This window comes from Lonchura striata, chromosome 1A (assembly GCF_050655825.1).
Source record: "Lonchura striata isolate lonStrDom1 chromosome 1A, ASM5065582v1, whole genome shotgun sequence".
In the NCBI taxonomy this organism is placed as follows: Eukaryota; Metazoa; Chordata; class Aves; order Passeriformes; family Estrildidae; genus Lonchura; species Lonchura striata.
In genome coordinates, this window is record NC_140741.1 from 59,453,894 (window position 1) to 59,470,665 (window position 16,772).

Here is a 16,772-nt window from a genome sequence, read left to right on the forward strand (position 1 = left end):
AGTATCTGCTTGTTAACTTTACAGAATCAAAATAGGACTTTTCCAACTTTACTTCCAGAGAAATTAAGGGTCTAACAATAGAATGCTTTTTATTTTATTTCTCATTCGGAATATAACACAGTTAAACCTTGAAGTGTTTATATGTAAGTAACTGATATATCCTTGAGCAAGAAAACTATGAAAAACCCCCAGCCATATAATAAATCCACTTTTGATAGTCACATCAAAGAGCATGAACCAAAGAAAAAAAAACCAAAAACAAAACAACCCCAAAACCCCCACCAGATATTGAATGTGTTTTCTTTATTTTTTCCATTTTTTTAAAATGAGCTGTTTCATTTTTCTGTGGATAATGAAGCCTTGATCTTTTAAAAGAGAAAGGATGTGTCAAGAGTTTCAGATGTCAAGTGTGAAGCGTTCATGTGTAGCACTGCAGTACAAGACTGAGCCAGAGAGCAGGAGCTGTATAACTGAAATGGAATGAACTAAGTAAAATAGCTTCAGTAAAGCCCTTGTTTCGTTTTCCCCTCTGTCTTTAAAGCTTGGTTTAAGGTAACCAAGCTTTGTGTCCCATCATTCCCCTCATTGAAAGACGAGTAATCAAGTTCAAGAAAAAATCTGGAGTTATCAATTTGAAAAATGCCATCCTGTCTACCCTTTCAACTACTGTATTTCCATCTTTTTGCCATTTTTTAACATTTGTTTTTATATTTCTTCCTCTTCAGTCATTCCCCTAATTGTATACCTCTGAAAATCTCTTCCTAATTTCCTTCTCCTTCCAGCCCACCTACTTGTTCTGTGAGTTTGCTCCTCATTTTCTACCTATTTTTCATTCTTCATTTATAGCATTTCCAGGGAAAAGGAGCTTCCAGCTATGCATCTCTGCTAGCCCTCAGCCTGGTTCTGCTCAGCTCTGAGGAGGTGATGGCTGGAGGAAGCTCCCTGTATGCAGCTTTTCCTCTCACGCTGCCTGCGGTTTCCCATGCCTGCTCAGAGGTGAGGTGCTTTGCTTCCCTTGTGCCTTTAGGAAACAGAAAGGTTCAAACTGAGACAAAAGCACAGAGAGCCAGTGCTGCCTGTACCTCTCAGTCTGGATGGAAGATGCTCATGGAGGTGGCAGGCTGCTGCTGAGGGCCAAGGGAAGAGTGGATCACCTTACTCCAGAGAGCTGGTCCATGGCCAGCTTCTAGCTGGGAGTCTATTCCTATAACAGATAAGCAGAGGGGTCATTTGGCAGGTGTTGATCTGCTGTCCAGTAAAATATTTGCTCCTTAGTGCTTATGTCTGATTACTTTCAGTTCTGCCATGGAATTTATACCTAAGCCATGTCTTTTGGTCGAGAAGACCAAGTAGCATTCATTGCAAAGGGCAAAAAACCTCTTGGACAGAATTCCTAAGTCTACTGACTTCCTTCTAGTTGAATCCTGATTACCAGGCTGCTGGAGCCCCCTTAATGCTGAGTTTTATCTTGCAAGTCAGAACTTTGTTTAAACTCTGTTGAAATCAATGGAAAGACTCACTTGCACTGCAGCATATGGTAATTGAACCTATGATAAACAAAGTTGCTATTCAAATATATGACTACTCTCTCTCTTCTCTGTCTATGCTTCCTTTTGTCCATTGTTTCCTACATCATTTTCCCCTTCTATCTTGGAAATAAAACTGCAGTAATCTGAAATGGGTACTTGACTATCTGCATAGAAAAAAAAATGAGGTGCATGTCAGACATCACTCTGGGGTTACAGAAGTAATTGCTGCTTTTCAAATGACAACTTCTCAAAGCCCAGTAATCTTTTCCACATCAGGACTAAAACTTGCAAACACACCTCATGCAGAAATACCTACATACTTCTTTGTCATTTTTCTAAGTGCTTCCCCTGGGTGCCTTTTTCTCTCTTGCCAAAAATACTGTCATTCATATCCTTGAAGCACTTCAGCTTTTAAGATGAAAATATTGAAGAGTGAAAATAAATTTTTGAAGATTAATTTTGTGGGAGAAGGGAGAGTGTTCATGCAGGTCTATGCATAAAGATAAGAGCATGCTGTACCTCAGGCTTGCTGAAAACAGGTTTTTATTATTATTTTTTTCCTTAGGCAGATATTGAGCTATACTGTTCTGTGTATAGTAGGCAAGGGAGAAAGAAACAGAAAGGTGGAGCCATTATTCAAATATTCTGCATGATCACAAGGGTAGTGTTTATCATGTCAAAGCAGAACTCAGATGTCTCTAGGTGATTTTCGAGTTAGCAGGTTAAACAAAGTATTATCTCTCGTTATCAGTACAGCTGGTTGTTGAGAACCTGTATTAGTAAACATCCAATGTTTCATTAAAATAAAAGGCATCTTTGGCAGAAATTATAAGCAATTAAGCTGCAACTGTAAAAAAATATAGCTGTATATTTTACTGGTTTGAGTTATATAATAGTCTTGAACTAAGACTGCAAGAGGGTGAGGATGAAATTAAATGAGTCATTGTTAAAAATAGGATGTGGGATTGAATTAAATGTTGAATGTGCTGGGCAGCTGAATAGAGGATGAAATTTGCAGTGAGAAATAGACAGTGTCTATTCTATATTAATGTTGATTACTACATAAATACATAGTGACTAGGGACAAGAAAGGGACAAGACCATCTGACCGGTCCAGTGATAGGCATTTCCTCCCAGGCAGGGAAATGAGGCACAAGGCTTTTTAGTCTTTCTTTATATTGAATACCATGAGTAGCAAGTGGGGAACTGACTGTATAAGCCAAGTAGAAATAGCAAAAGTAAAAATCAGCTATTTTGATATATATATATAAAATCATGAACTCAATTTTGTTTTGTTATGTCTGGTTAGAATGGGATTTCTCTCATGGCTAAGGGGATGCAGTAGTTCAGTTCATAGGGTGAGGAAAGAAGTGGTCACTTTTAATTATAAAGGTGGTAGAAATTATGACCTCTGGCTGTTATTGCTTCAGCCAGTAGACTAGAAGGCTTCTAGCCTGATCCAGCTCACCAAATTTTAGGTTAAAGGCATTGAGCTTGAGCAGTGGTTCACCTACTTGTCACTGTCATTCATATGGCTTAAAAAATTCCTTGATGAGCATTTTTGCCAGGGTAGAGTAGCTGCTAGTACCTGGGTTGGATGAGTGAGCTTTAGATAAAAAGAATGATGCATTATGCTGCTACTGTGTGGGCAGCTAAGTCCTCAGTTTGGTTTAGATACTGTAGGGGGAAAAAAATTACATTTCTCTAAGCTTATTTGCTATCCTAATTTTGGGGATGGGTGACATTAAAAAGCAACTTTTTTTAAAAAACTAAAACGAACCAGCAGATGATGTGCTTGGTCACCGTGGAAACCAGGCTTTTGATGAAGAGGTTGTATATCTGGTAATACTTTGTACTGAGTTCTGATTACAACAAAAATCTACATTTTAAAAAATTCTTTCACATCCTCTTCTGCTCCACAATTTACTTTTTAGAAGATAGAAAGGAAGAAGCTTGAAAATATTTGCTTTTAAAGTACAGAAGAAATACTTATTTCAGCAAAATAGGAATCCATTTTGCTGAAACAAGGTTTTTATGTAAGGCTAGAACATGCAAATGGAAGTGATGGCAAAGGAATTCAAGACTCTTTGGACATGCATCAAGCTTAAAGGCCAATTGCTTCAAAGAATATGTCCAAAATTCTGTGAATAAGGCAGCACCTAAAAGCAGGCATTTGCAGAAATAATGCCTCTGCATTTGTAAACATCCAGACATCCGGCACAGTTTCAGGATCTCACTGAAGTTATTGATGCACATATCCAGAATGACCATCCTGTATAACTCAGCAACCCTGAATTTTGTGCTGTGTTAAAACTTTTATTAAAAATATATTATTGAAATTTTTCAGTTGAGCTCAAATGTATGAATCAGGCAGTGAATATTGGAAAGCTGAACTAGAAGAACCTGTAATGACTGAATAAAAATGATTTTACACAAAAATCTGGGGATTGACCGATGAAAGCTTCAGTAAAACAGCTTCTGAGACACTTCAGAATAACATCATAAGGTCATCTTCAGAGGAGTGGTAAATTCTCATTTAATGGACTTATCTATATAGGAGACCTGATCCAGGTCTCAGGTAGTTTCAGTGCATCTTTTCAGATGCAGTTATTATATTGTCTTAAGACTCACAAGCAAGTGATAATGTTCTTGCATCATGAACACTGTTCATTTTTATTTTGAGAAACTTAATACTAAAATAATAGTAAAACTAACTGTGAAAAAAATTAAATCTAAATGTTCATACACATAAATGTGATTGATAATACATTTTTCTTTAAATAAGGAATTTTTATTATCAACTATTATTCCTTTACCAAAGTTTATTTAATTTCTATCTTAACTATTTATACTATAGTTTTAATACTATGCTTTACTACTTTTAATATAAGGTTTTTTTAGTGTATTATTTCCTGGTCAGGTGGAAATATTTCTGATCAGAACTGCATCTACATTCACTATATCTTGTGAACGTTCAAAGTCTCATCTTCCTTCTTTAGCTGTGGAAAGTACTCTAAGATTTTGCCACGTTACTGTTTTGAAGTTGACAGGGTCTGTTGAGGTTTTGTAGAATGCCTTGCCCTAATGACCTCTATCTCAAGAGTAATCAGACATGTTTTTACTTTTATTGATAGAACCTTTTTTTAGTGGAAGACTGTAGAACCTTGTTTCCTAATTCCTCAAAATACAGCATATACGGAGGAGAGTCTGGCTCAGAGAAAAAAAAGCTTTATTTTTTCTTTCAGACATACTGTTTAAATTTTTCTTTGGCAACTGAGGAGACTTGGCATAGACCTGAAGGTCTTAGTAGAAGTATTTTTTCTTAATATTGTTTTACATTGATTTAGATTTTTAAGAAATTTAGCAATGCATAACACTCCAAGCATGTCAGTGTCTAGAAATTGTTTGCATAGTTGCAGTTAGTTGACTGCAATTAGTTGCAGTTTTGATATTTTGGTATTTCATTTAAAAATATGATTATTTTTGTTTCAACATTTATATGACATAAATATTTGACTCTGCAGATCCTTGGCATGGCTGTCTTTAAAAAATGAAAAAACCCCTCCAGCTCTATATGCAATAGTATTTGTTTTGTTACATATAAAACACTGATTTTTGTTAAATTCATACATTTTTTGCAATCTATTCTTTGCTTTTTCAAGGTAAAATAGTGCCTGCTTAATAAATCTAGAATTTTCTATGATAGTGACAAATACATTAGTTTAGTAAGCTGGGCTAGTTTTTTATATTAATGTATCTTTATGCAGAGCACTTCTGGAAAAAGTAAATGGTTAATCAGTGTAAATGTGTTAGTAAACCAGTCTGAAAAGATTAATATCTGATTATTCATATTTACATTACTTTAAGTTCTTTAAATATTTGTTTTTACTTTGGTAACTGAATTAAAACATAGGCATATTTTTAAGGTCTAGACCTTTTTGTCAGTCCTCTGTAAAGGCCCTGAATTTTCCAAGTGGAATAAGCTAATTAATCATAAATACTGCTGGTACCATGATGGATGACCTAGCAAAATATTTTCGCTAATGTGTATTTTTTAGCATACAAGCAATCTTTTTGCTTTAGTGGTGCTTTCATGAGCCTTAGGTTTGACATTCAAATGTTTTGATCAATTAAGTCTCAAATGCTCAGGGTGGTTGATGCCACTCCAGGGACAGGATTTGGTTGTCTGTGCAGATGACCTAGGAGTGCACCTTTGCTAGTTGTAAGGAAACTTGTTAGTTGGAGTCTTCTGGAAGGTTTTCTTTATAAAAACTGCTTTGGCAGCTGAAGTAATGGGAGAATTTAGTCTTCATTGAAATAGAAACAAAGTCCTTTTACTAATTCAACAACTTTTTTGCCAAGAGGTTGGACTTAACAGTCTCTTATTCTTGAGAAACACTGACATTGTGCAATGCTGCTGCAGAAGCACATGTATTTAAAAATCCTCAAGTCTTCTGATGATTGACATCCTCTTTGAAGCTTCAGAAGGTTTTTGCCTCTTCATTTATTTTATAACAATTTTCAGCTGAGAAACTCTGTGGTTGACTCCACTGTGTGGGAAGGTAGGTCTGCTGAGAAAGTCTCTACTACGAGTACAAATTTCTCTGAACTTGGAGTCGAAGGGACACCTGGAAGGCTTCCTCTACAGGCTAGATCTGTCTCCTATGGGATTTTTTCTGCAGTGTGGTTGATTCTATGGAGGGGTGAAAGTAGACTGAAAATGGAAAGATTTGTAAGGTAAGCATGCAACAAATATTCCAGATGGTTTGCTATTTATAAAAAGTGAGATAGTCCTGAGGGGACTGAAAAACCTCAAAAGCTTGGAGAAATGTATTAGAGAGCATGATGGCACTCTGTGATCAGAGGGCCTGGAGGGCCAAGAGAGACATCACTCCTGCACTTTGATATTCTAGAGTCTGGGGATAAAACTTGGGAAATGGCAGCTCTACTTATTAAGGAAAAAGCAGCCAGGAGTGGCTTTGCTGCTTGTTGAAAAGCAGAGAACAACAACAGAAGGTCAGGAAGCTGCCGCTGAAGGTAGATATGGGAGCTGGGAGGCTCTTCTTGGGCAGAAGGAAAGTGGTTTGATGCAGCAGCCCCTGGAATGCCCACAGGGCTTAGCTCTAGGGGAATGCACTGTCCCATTTCTTTCCCCCTACAGCAAAAAAGGTGTTTCAGGAGTTTCAAGTGATAGCTCTGGGAAGGTTCTGTCATCTTATAAAATAGGGTTTGGTCCTTTTGTCCTCCTCTGCAACTTTGTCATCAGAAACAAGCTTTTGGCTCTGATTGAATAAAATTGTGCTGCTTTCACCTTTTCAATCTTGTTATTAACAATGAATCCCAGTGAAGCTGGCAAACTTAATGTCTATTACCCCTCCAATTACTTTCTGCCAAGCTGCAAGGACAGCTTAAGGACTGGTGTCATGAGAGGCCAAGTTACAGGGATAAATCTTCCTGTCTGGAAGACATTAGTGTGTCCTCATAGGCAGAGGTTGTGGAAACCAGCTCAATCCTTTCTTGGGTGCCTCATGTCGTGAAGAGGGTGGTGTGGAAGCTGTAATTGCTTTGCTTCCATGCTGGTCTGTTGAGAGGATTTGATTTTTGCACTGAGGATTCACTTATGCTGTTCTGGCACAGCCACTGGGATCTCGTCAGTGGGGTTTGCGGCTTGCAGCCCCTTTCCCCTCGGGAATGTGCTGCTGCCTCAGCAGAGCAGCCATGGGGGCAGGCATGGCAAGAGGGCCTGTGCAGGAAAAGGAGCAGCAGTGCTTCTTCAGGTGGCCTGAGCCTGGCATTGCTGTGATGAAAGCTGCAGGCTGACCCATGGCAGTCTCCTTCAGCTCACTCCCCCACCTGCTCAGACAGAGATGACAAAAGCACGCTGTTTGACACAGGCACATGCAAGGGGCAGAAAGCCCAGCTCAGCCAAAGAGCAGAGCATGGTGCTGCTCATGGTGGCAGTCTCCCAGCCACCTTCCTCACCAACCTGACTTGACGATGGCGAGTTGTTCTGTCATTGCTTTGGTCAGATCCCTGCTGGGACAAGAAAACTGAGGTGCTTCATCTAGTCAGGAATTTATCACCTGATCTAGCTCTCCAAAGGGAAACCAAGGGTAAATTGGAAGATACAGGGGAGCAAAACCCATCTCACTTTCTTGCAGTCCATTCTATAGTGGCAGCAGTCAGGACAGCCTGACCCCCACATTGTCCTGGGGACATATGAAATCATAAATGTAAGCTGTTTTTCGATTTTAACTGTACACTGAATTTTACTCCCTGTAAACTTACCAATTTTTTTTTCTGAGGCTATGGCTATGAGATTAATGGTTCTGCTGCATTATGGAAATTTAACAAAATCTTCCTTTCTGAGCCCCAGGCAACACAAAGTGACAGAAATGTGAGGATGGAAGGTGAAAGGAAAGAAAAAAAGAGCTTTTTAGCAAAAGTTGATATTAATAATTTATTTTTCTCATGTCATAGATTATTTCAGCCAGTTGATGAGCCTCGTTTGGAGTTCCATATGCGTAGGTGAAAAATTATCTTTTTTCTGCCTTGTCATTACCTCTTGCTCTACAGCTACTTCTGGTGATCATATTTTCTTAAGTCACTTTCTTCCTGATGGTCTTTGCTTAGTGTGGAAATGGTGATTAATCTGAATAACAAAACCATTCCTTCTTTCAGGGCCACAATAGCACTCAAATAGCTCTTGTATAGAAAAATGAGAGGTGAAACAAAGGAACATTTGAAAATTGCTGTTCTGAATCTCTCTCTAGGAAGCATGGAACATGTCAAAAAGTCAATATGGAGAATTTTTTTATTTTAAAGAGCCTTTCTCAGGTGATGACAGGGAATCAGAGTGTGGCTGCCCACAAAACCTACTGCTGCTTTCAGGAGTGTCTTCAAATAGTGTTTTACTTCAGATGATAGTAATATTTAAATTGAAAAAACATAATAATAAATGGAAATTAATATTTCCATGTTCACTGGTCATTCATCATTCTTTGGTAGTATTGGGGAGGCTGGGAGTGTACCACAATAAGCAAGTAGTGTTTGTTTGGTTTGTCTTTCTAGCTTCTCTTGCCTATTTGCCTCTTGTACTTTGCACAGGACATTCCCCCCACAGCGTGCATGGGGAGCTGCAGATGGAGTGTTGTGATGTATCATTAGTGCCAGCTGGACACTGCTGCTTGCATGATGCTTTAGCAGCAGAGTAATCAGCACCTAAGTCAGCAGTCTTTCCATCCAGTCATAGTTTCATGTCATAGCAGCAGTTGCCAAATCTCTAAGTAACACAACAGCTTTTCCCACCAGATATATTCAAGTCCCTTGAATCTTCTTTCCTTGCATATCATTTATGGGGGTCCCAGGCAACTCTTGCTTAAGACTTAAGCAATGTTAATTCCAGATATCAATAGAAATTCTTTGTAGGCCCTTACAGGAAAGGTCTTGTTGGGTTACATGTGGATTTTCTTCATGAATCTTTCTGTTGAACTGTGTAGGACTTGGTGCTTTTTCTGTCTTCCAGGGCTGGCACATCAATGTGTAAGTGTCTTCCATTTTGCCAGCAAGCACTTTTTCCTTTTCTTCACTACAAAGGAGAAATCACTCCAGAGTGGGTGAAATATTTTTACATTAAATATAACAGCAGTTATAATGAAAATAATAAGAAAATAGTAAATTATAAGTTCTCCACTAGAAGGGATTTGGATATGTGTGTATGTAGAAGAGAAATGGGAACTAAAACAGTGAATACAGATCAAACCTAGTGAATGATATTATTCAAGCAAAACTGTTGCAATGTCAGTGCCTTTTTTCTTTTTTGCTCCTCATGCTTTCAGACTGGGGTGTTCCACTTGGGAAATACTGATATTTCCCAGAGTTTTGGTATTTTGGGTGCTTTTCCCCCCTAGATTAAAATTTAGGCACGTGATAGATCTCCCAAAACTTGCTAGACTAGTCCTGTGTGTCAAGCAGCAGATCTGTGGTTATATGCAGGAGTTATTGTACTGTACTTCTAGGTGTCCTGAGGTTACTAATTTCCCACTGAGCTTCCAGTATAGGTGTTAAAATTGGATGGCAGAGCACAATGTTACACTACAGAGAGACCACTAGTGTCTCATACAAAAATATATTTTGAAAATTTGAAAAACAGTTTTGAAATTGAATTGTTTTAATTTTTTTCACAATTTAAAAAAAAAGGAAATGCATCTAAATTAACAAGTAAGAGAGGAAATCAATACAAGGGTTTAGTAAGGCAAGAATTAAATAAAGCACTTCTGTTTGCTCCAGTCAAAATAGCTTATACTGTCCCATAAAGATTGTTCACTTAACTAAACCAGAAGAATCTGTAAACACATTGCAGAAAACCTTTGTCTTGTCCTCACTATAACTCACTCTATAATAAACTCTATTCAGTTTACCAGCCAAGCTGAAGAAACCGTTGTGCTGACATTTTTAGGCTCATTCTACACTGGAGAATCAACAGGGGTCTAAAAATATTGTATATATTAGTTCACAGGTTTTATGTATCATCACAGTATAGGCATAGTAATCAGTAAATACACACAAAACACAAAATTTGTCACAAGTAGATACTAATTTTATTGTGTTTTGTCCATTGCATTAGGTCCTAAGTGCCATGTGGTAAGATTAACTCCTTGGTGGGAGCCCAGTTCTTTTGAACTCCTTTCATAAGGGATTTTACAGGGGGATGCAAGCTGTTATTAAAAGGTTGTTTTGAATTACTGTTGCCAGTGACTGGCAGTATTTATGAATATGTCCTGAAGAGATTCATTTGCAAGTATAGTTTCAGTTATGTACACTACTTAAGGATTTCTATTTTCATTTCCTTTTGCTTTTGGTATTGTAGCGATCCAACAGGATTATTAATGGTGACATTTCTAGAATTTCTTTTTCTTACATTAAAAATCCATGAAAACCTGGAAAGCTCAAATAAATAATCAATTTTATATAGGTTATTTTGTTTTTTGTTTCATACCCAACATTTTAATGGTTGAATGCCTGAAAATGGTCTTTGCTTCTGAATGAGCTGAAATACTGAACCAGATAATTAGGTAGAAAGTTAATTTAAAAAATAACTTTCTGAAAGATCACTTAATAATCCCATTATTATTTGTAAGATGCACTTAAAATTTTTCTATAGAAGAAAAACTTCTTTAAACTTCAATAAAGGAGACTAAGATATGGGGAACTCACCCCAGCCTTGGTAGGTGTGGGGGTATTTAAAAGGTTAGCATCACATGGAGTCACTTTCAGAGTCTGCTCAGCCAACTTTTGAAACTTCTCTCTGTGCTGGGAGAAAGAACCCAGTATAAAAATCTTTTCTTGACTCTATCTGAAACACTTGTCAAAGGAATCCGGGCTCTTTGACTATGATGTCCATATGTGTGTATATTCACCAGTGGATATTATTTGGTGGTTATCACTAACAGTTTTGCTGCTGTTTGTTTCTACTTGAGAAATTCTCTTGGTTGATTTTTCTTGAAGTTTGGTGGGGTGTTTTAGAGTTGTAGAGTAATTTAGGTTAGAAGGCATCTTGAAATCATCTTGTCCAGTTCCTATATCAGGAACAGTTTAATTCAGTTTAGATTTTTATTGTTTCAAAAGATATTCATTCCTACTCTTTAATAAGGGAATGGTAAACCTCAAATCAGAAGTTAATAAAACTCTTTGTCTCTTCACAGAGATCATGTATTTTTAATTATTATGTTTTATTTTAAATTATTCTTTATTTAAACCTCTTAAAGGTCAGCAGTGAACATGTCAAGTGTTTAAATGCTCAGCAACACTCTCTACTATTGTAAGCTCTCAAATGTTTGTCACATGCATGTGTCACTTTGGGGTGTCTGACCCTAAAGGCCTTTCAAATCTCAGTGGCCTATTCATGACATCTAATGCTCTCCCCCATATCCCTGTGCTACATTCTTAATGCTTTGTTTGTAAATACTCTCACCACCTAGTTTACAAGTTGTATTAGAAGTACGTCTGGATGCAGCTATGAAACCGTGTCACTGAACCAGCAGTACACCTGGGTACAGGGCACAAATTACCAGGGATGCTCTGCTGGGGCTGCTCTAATCATTCACCTGTGCTGGGTCCTCCCTCTCTGCTTCAGCATTAACTTCAGGTCATGTTTTACTTCCAAGAAGTTGAAGGACTAGTATATAGTTACCTGCAATTTGACTAAAGGTCTGACACAGCTCTAGGACACCTGCTTTAAGAGTGGGTGGAAAGTCCTTACAGGGGTCTGGGGGCTGTCTGTTCCTGCAAGGTGGCCCCCTGCTTTCCAGATGTCATCTTTCCCCTTATTCCTCTCAGGACCTCAGTATTGCAGCCCCTCCATCCTGTGTGACCTGATGTAACCTGCCTGTCTCCTTGCAGGCTAGAAAACTCCTACCAACCCCTCTCTAGTCTACGGTCTGAAAGGGATCTGCGTGATCTGTATGTGAAGAATATACATACATACATACATATATATATATATAACTTTTCTTACTTGCTTTGTTAAAGGCTTGCTGTTATCTCTGTATCTCCACCAACTTTTTTATCTGCTTTGTTAAAGGCTTGTTGTTATTTCTGAATCTTCACCAACTTTTATCACTACTACTGCTGGTAGTTCAGTGCTTAAAAACTTTCACAAAGGTAGTATTCTTTGGGCTATCATAAAATTTGTTTAGCTGTTATTAGTTTAATATATTTACTTAAGGGAATAGCTAGAAATAAAAGTAATATTTTGTAGCATTAAATTACAATCTTTTAAGAGTGCTTTAACTGCTTCATATGTTATGACACTTGTTTCTTGTTAGGGTGCATGGTACAAAATATAGTTAATATGGAGTTATGAATTTAATAATTGAATAGTATTTTTTTCCTTTTTTGAAGAACAATTTAAAATAAAAACTTCCATTTGTTGGTCTATGTGTGCTTACAACTTATACCTACAGGCTTGGGCTGCAAACAGCAATTGATTTCTTAGAGCCCCCTTGAAGTTGCTTTAACAAAAACTGTTCTTTATGCTTTAAGAAATACTACCTGTCTATAATTTTCTTAATTTATGGAAAGTCTTATTCTGAGGTCCTGAGTTGAAGACAAATGATATTGTAGATATTGGTACTAGTAATGGTGCTCTTGGTATGATTTGTGTCACTCGGCTACCTCTGTATGGCATTGATTTTTCTGTCCCTTTATGAAGGAGGAGAAAAGGTGGAGAGAATATTTTCATTGTCTCTTTGTTCTTAAATTGTAGAATATTGAGGTGTTTTGATGTGGATCTTTTTGGTTTTTAGGGTTTTTTTGTTTGACAAATGTGGGTACATAAGTCACATGTGGGTACATAAGTCACATGTGGGTACATGGATAACCACAATGAAGCTATTTCTCTTATATAAGACATTCAGGAAAATTCTCCATAAGTGAAACAATCCCTAAATAGCATCTTGCTACTATTTCCTAGATAAATTCCTTTTAGACAAAGTCTTTGGAATGCAGACAGGGCCATTACTGATTTTTCAGCCAAAAGATGGCTAAGAGACATTGGTTTGGGGAGTTTTTTAGAGGTTTTGGAGATTTCTTATGAACAGCTTTTCTGCCAGGGGGTTTGACTTTATCACTGTAAAGCTTGTCTGTTGTTTGGGTTTTGGTTTTTTCCATTTGTAAAAAACTTGTTGCAGCAAAGGTCTTGGAAGCTCTCTTACCAGAATGCCTCAGTGAGCAGCAGCCGTTTCTCTCCACGCAGTCTTGTCAGTTCTGTACTGATTCCCACCTGCATTAGATTTTAAACTTACACTGCTGAAATGGACGTCTCTCTAGATGATTACTTATTCTCTTTTCCTCTATCTTGATATTTTTAGTACTTCAGAAATGGCTGTATGGATTTTTTTTATTATTGGTTATTTTGATTTTGCTGAACTATTATATTTTTATTGAAGTCCATCATACTTTTTAGCTTCCTTTCCATATGTATGTGTTGTTCAGAACCTCGCATATGCAATTGCAAATGATTCAGCAGCAACATGAGCAAAAGCTTGTGGACCACCCACTTTTCTTGAAAAAGAGTGATAAAATTTCTACTTGAATTGACATTGATAATTCCTGTTTCATGGCTAAGAGATTTGAAAAATGAAGTCAGGTTTTTGTAATTATGATTTTTTTATTTATCTGGAAGTCATTTAAGAAAATGATATATTTTCCAAGGAAATGATATTTTAAATAATGAAGTCTTAACAATAAAATGATATTAATTTCATAACTGTAAGATAAAAAGGATAAAATAGAAAAACAAATTGGTGTATTGACAGCCATGAATATTACTGCATGTTTAATTCACTAGAAAATAAATAAGGTTTCTCTTATAACAGGAAATAACAGTATATTAGGAGTTGGTCTTTAACTCAAAATGTGTTGGTCTGTTAGAGTTCTGATGGAGTTCTGATGACAATCTTAAAAGCAGAAATATTCAGTAAATATTTCTGTTCTGTATTTAAAGGGAAAACTGATATCATAACCTGAAACACTTAATTCCAATGCTCACTCAATACTTTCTAATTAGAAACCACCAATTATTTTAGAATAAGTAGAAAGATAACTTCTTTCATAGTATTTTAAAATAATTGTTTAAATTTCTAATTGAGCTAAAAAAAAGGTCCTGAAAAATTGCAAAGGAGCCACGTGACAGAGGAAAAGATCAGAAAACATCTACATTTACCAATATGACAACTAAGCAGAGATTTTTGGCAATTCTTAATAAATCAATATAGAGGTTAAAAAGCTGATAACTGAAGGCACTTCAATTTAATGCATAATAAAAATAGAAAATTCAGAAAGTTAAAAGATGTTCAAGTTGAGCAGTACTAAGAGCTGATTTTCCTAAGTTACTTTCAGGCAAGATTAAGTTAGCAGAAAGTTGTTGCTCTCATAACCCTCCTCAACACCAGGCACGGGATCTGGGCTTGGGAACACTCACAGGTGCCAAGTAGTAATCTTTGTGTTAGCATTGCAGTCTGTTTTGAAAGCTTACTGTAGAGTTTAAATGTGTTTCTTCTGCTGCTTCCTTCTTTTCTCATGTCCGCTCCTATATTGGCTATATTTTTAATTTTGGTTACCTATATATATGTTATTAGCTGTATATATCTTAGTACATTAGTTGGAAATGGTAATTGCCTTCCTTTGTAATTTACTCTTTTTATCTGCCTTCACCTGTACTTACTCCCTCTTGAGCAGATCTCATGGTTTTTTGGCTAATTATGTTTATGAAAAGGGAGGAATAAATATCATGCATGTCATGTCGACAGTATGAAATCAGCTAATTAAAACCTAAATAAAATGTAAGAAAGTAATGGGCCTTCCAATGTCCTGTCACTGGAGGGGGAAAGATTTTTATTAAAAAAAATCTAAAACCAAAAAAACAAAAAGGAAAGAAAAGAAAACATACACAAATACACAAAGATAATATCTTCTGACCAATATGGGATGACAGCCTAGTGTTCTGCTGTTATTGCTACTGGAATTTGTATGCTCTTGCACTGTATTTATACTTTCAAATATTTTGGAACAGATTAGCTGTATTAAATTGACCTTTAGATTTTTAGTCTACTTCAAGATGTAGAAGCTGTGATTTACTTTTTTTTTTAATATTGTTATTTTCTCCCTGATGGGCTTATGTTGTTACCTGGTGTGATCTACAAGTACCTGATACTGATCAAGTAATATGGGTGCCACTGCTGTGAATGCTTTGATGTCTGTTTTCCCCATGCTCCCTCCCTTACCACATGGCCTTTTCATCTTTTGAAATGTGAATATCAGATGTATGATATTCATGATTACTTTTGATACAGCAAAAATTCAGGACTGACTGTTCTAAAAATGTTTTGAAAAGGTAAGCATCTAACTTTTTCTACTGGCAGAGCGTCAACTTTAAGTAAACACAAATTTCCATGCTGTATTTAGGTTTCCTCCACTATGGACTGCATTGTGAGCTGGATCAAAATAATTTCTTCCCCATAGTCAAATGCAGTCACTTGTATATTAGAATCAGGAATATCCCTTGAAAATTACAATGCTTAGCAGCTTTACATTTGACTGCATCACTTTACTGTTGTCTTGGTTCAATGGTTTAAATACTATAGGAATATTTCTCCCCAGATCCTGGATATCATTACTGAAAATTAAGTAGAGGTCAGTCTTCTCCCTCTCTCTCTCCCTCTCTCTCTCTCTCTCTCTCTTTTAATTTTTTTTGCATCAAATAGTATGGTAGAAAGTAGAAAAACATTTAATCTAGTTTTCATTTCGACAGGCACAGGGAGAAGAACTTTGCTCGTGTATTTTCTGTGGATTTGATGCTGTATGGGGTCTGTGATGTCATGTTAAAACCAGCACTGGCTCGGACCAGGCCATTCACAATCTCTTACAGACTTATTTTTCCTTCAAAAATATACCTTTGAGGAGGAAGCAACGATTAATTTTTTTTTTTTTTATATAGGCATGGTACCGGGTAATAAAATTACAAGGTAAATGACGCTGATGCTCAAACCTCCAAACTTTTCCTGCCTCTGTAGGACTGCAGAGGCGTGCGAGCAGCCTGCCAGAGCAGCAGGCAGGGAAGGCTGCGCCTTTCCGGGCGCTGCAGCCCGGAGAGCAGCGCAGCGCTGAAGGCGCTCGGTCCGCCCGTGGGTGCGGACATCCCCGCGGGGCTGCGGGGCCCCGCAGCGCTCCCGGGCGGGCGGGACCGCGCCGGCGGCCGCCGCGTCGGGCTGCCCTGCCTTGGGCAGCCGCCACGCTGCCACCCCGCAGCTCCTCCGATTGGGTGCTCCCAGCGACCGGTTACAAATGCTGATGCCGCTTCTGTGAGCCTTTCCACTCGGAGGAGAAATCTCTTATCCCCACCCCCAAGCCCACCTCTAGGATGTAAGTAATGGTGAGAAGATGAGGATGGAAACAGCGCGGTGTGAGTGACTGGAAATCCAGCAGCCTGGTTTAGCTGCAGTGTTATGTAGGAGTCGTCTTCAGACTTCTTACCTTTGGTTTTTCGGCACAAACTGCTTGCAGGTTTACGAAGGCTGTGAAAGGACTTACCGTTTGTGTGATAGTGTTTTCTGTGTATCGTCATATTACCTTGCTTTTTCCCTGGACAGCTGTGTTCAGAGCTACATGTGGGAATCTTTCTACTGAAGAGAGATAAAAAGGATCCTTATTCTACTTCTCTTTCGATCTTTCTATTTTTATGGT

General features: G+C 37.6%; 1 protein-coding gene across 12 annotated transcripts in view; it reads left to right on the forward strand.

Moving 5' to 3' along the window:
* ANO4 (anoctamin 4) overlaps positions 1-16,772 on the forward strand; it is a 200,469-nt gene that overhangs the window by 12,247 nt on the left and 171,450 nt on the right. For 2 of the 12 annotated variants that reach the window (XM_085568929.1, XM_085568932.1), the window contains exon 1: positions 16,253-16,451. The exons of 8 other annotated variants lie outside the window; for them this stretch is intronic. The gene's annotated coding sequence lies outside the window, so the exon portion shown is untranslated. Of the gene's footprint in view, positions 1-16,252; positions 16,771-16,772 lie in introns of those variants that run through there. 2 more of the 12 variants (XM_085568928.1, XM_021552777.4) reach the window with 2 other exon arrangements.